A 3254-nucleotide genomic window follows, 5' to 3' on the forward strand; every position below is an offset into this window, starting at 1 on the left:
TAGGTTTACTTGCTGCTCATGGAGATGAGGAACCTCCTAAAACCCTCGATGCTCATTATGTGACAGATATTATGTACTACTTTGATAATCCAGAGAAAACCCCATTCAATTTGGTAATGGGAGACACATTGGATCAACGTGAATCTTTAGGGATTATCGCTTGACTCAAAAAGGGAAACTATTATGGGATCAAATTTATATGTTGAAGTGGTATGCTAGGCAACTATGCTTGAGATATGATTATACTTGTTGCTCTAGGATGAAGGCTCCACACCTTCCCTTTTCATGCAAATTTAATGACAATGAAACATTGGCTTCTTATGCTAGAGGTATATATGATTACTATGATGTGGAACAAGGGTGCTTATGAAATTGAATCTTTGTTTGAAAAGTATGAAGCTTTTGATGATGATGTTTATAGGCCTGAAAATTTTGCTATTTTGAAATATTGCTATGAGAATTATGAATACAATTCCTATATTGATGAACTTATTGAGAAAGTCTCCGCTGTCTAAGAAGAGACAAATATTTTGCAGGAGTCTATGGAAGAAGAAATTGATGAAACTGTGAGCTCATTGGATGAAAAAGATGATGGGGAGATCGAAGAACAAAAGGAGGGAGAGCGTATTAGCTACCCGTGCCCACCTTCTAATGAGAGTAACTCTTCAACTCATACATTGTTTAATTTCCCTTCGTGCTTACCAAAGGATGATTGCTATGATGATTGTTATGATCCCGTTGATTCTCTTGAAATATCCCTTTTTGATGATGCTTGCTATGCTTGTGGCCAAGATGCCAATATGAATTATGCTTATGGAGATGAACTTGCTATAGTTCCTTATGTTAAACATGACATTGTTGCTATTGCACCCACGCATGATAGTCCTATTATCTTTTTGAATTCTCCCGACTACACTATATCGGAGAAGTTTGCACTTATTAAGGATTATATTGATGGGTTGCCTTTTACCGCTACACATGATGATTTTGATAGATATAATATGCATGTGCTTGCTGCTCCTACTTGCAATTCTTATGAGAGAGGAACTATATCTCCACCTCTCTCTGTTCCCAACTTGATAAAATTGCAAGAAACTGTTTATACTATGCATTGGCCTTTACTATGAGTGCATGAATTATTCTTTTATGACATGCCGATGCATAGGAACAGAGTTAGACTTTGTTGTTGCATGACATATGTTACTTTGTGCTCACTGATAAATTACAAATCATTGTTAATTAAAATTGGCGTTGATATACTTGGGATCCGGGTGGATTCATTACTTGAGCACTATATTCCTAGCTTAATGGCTTTAAAGAAAGCGCTGCCAGGGAGACAACCCGGAAGTTTTAGAGAGTCATTTTTATTTCTGTTGTGTGCTTTTATAAGTTGAAAAATAAAAATAATGTGCCAAGGTTTGCCTTTAGGTTGTTTTAGATGCTTATTGGCTTGTAGGGTGCAGGACAGAAACTTTGGCCGTAGGGCGCAATTTTACATTTTTTTATTGGAACGTCAAATGGTTCTGATTCTTTTTGCACTGTCTTTCTATACAAATTGTTTATTTTCCTAATTTTGGCAGAATTTTTCAAGTACCAGAGGTATGGTGAATGTTTAGATTATTACAGACTGTTCTGTTTTAGACAGATTCTGTTTTTGATGCATAGTTTGCTTGTTTTAAAGAAACTATCAAATTATATTAGTGGATTAAGCCATGGAAAAGTTATACTACAGTATACACAATGCAAAAGCAAAATATTAATTGGTTTTCAATAGTACTTAGAGTAGGATTTGCTTTATTATACTAATTGATCTTACCGAGTTTTCTGTTGAAGTTTTGTGTGGATGAAGTGTTCGATGATCGAGAAGGTCTCGATGTGAGAAGAAGGAAGAGAGGCAAGAGCTCAAGCTTGGGGATGCCTGAGGCACCCCAAGTAAATATTCAAGGAGACTCAAGCATCTAAGCTTGGGTATGCCCCGGAAGGCATCCCCTCTTTCTTCAACAAGTATCGGTATGTTTTCGGATTCGTTTCGTTCATGCGATATGTGCGATCTTGGAGCGTCTTTTGCATTTAGTTCTCATTTTTCTTTTATGCACCATGATGGTATGAGATAGTCCTTGGTTTATTTATAGAATGGTCTATGCACTTCACTTGTATCTTTTGACTATGGCTTTATAGAATGCTTCATGTGCTTCACTTATATCATTTGAAGTTTGGATTGCCTGTTTCTCTTTACATAAAAACTGCCATTTGTAGAGTGCTCTTTTGCTTCACTTATATTTTTTAGAGCGTGGGCATATATTTTGTAGAAATAATTAAACTCTCTTGCCTCACTTATATCTATTTAGAGAGATGACAGGAACTGGTCATTCACATGGTTAGTCATAAAATCCTACATAAAACTTGTAGATCACTGAATATGATATGTTTGATTCCTTGCAATATTTTTGCGATATAAAGATGGTGATATTAGAGTCATGCTAGTGGGTAGTTGTGAATTTGTAGAAATACTTGTGTTGAGGTTTGTGGTTCCCGTAGCATGCACGTATGGTGAACCATTATGTAACAAAGTCGGAGCATGAGGTATTTATTGATTGTCTTCCTTATGAGTGGCGGTTGGGGACGAGCGATGGTCTTTTCCTACCAATCTATCCCCCTAGGGGCATGCGTAGTAGTACTTTGCTTCGAGGTCTCATAAACTTTTGCAATAAGTATGTGAGTACTTTATGACTAATGTTGAGTCCATGGATTATACGCACTCTCACCCTTCCATCATTGCTAGCCTCTTTGGTACCGTGCATTACCCTTTCTCACCTCGAGAGTTGGTGAAAACTTCGCCGGTGCATCCAAACCCCGTGATATGATACGCTCTTTCACACATAAGCCTCCTTATATCTTCCTCAAAACAGCCACCATACCTACCTATTATGGCATTTCCATAGCCATTCCGAGATATATTGCCATGCAACTTCCATCATCATCATATACATGACTTGAGCATTCATTTTCATATTGCTTTGCATGATCGTAAGATAGCTAGCATGATGTTTTCATGGCTTGTCCATTATTTGATGTCATTGCTACGCTAGATCATTGCACATCACGGTACACCGCTGGAGGCATTCATATAGAGTCATATCTTTGCTCTAGTATCGAGTTGTAAGTAAATAAAAGTGTGATGATCATCATTATTAGAGCATTGCCCCAGTGAGGAAAGGATGATGGAGACTATGATTCCCCCACAAGTCGGGATG

Source organism: Triticum aestivum, chromosome 2A (genome assembly GCF_018294505.1).
Source record: "Triticum aestivum cultivar Chinese Spring chromosome 2A, IWGSC CS RefSeq v2.1, whole genome shotgun sequence".
In the NCBI taxonomy this organism is placed as follows: Eukaryota; Viridiplantae; Streptophyta; class Magnoliopsida; order Poales; family Poaceae; genus Triticum; species Triticum aestivum.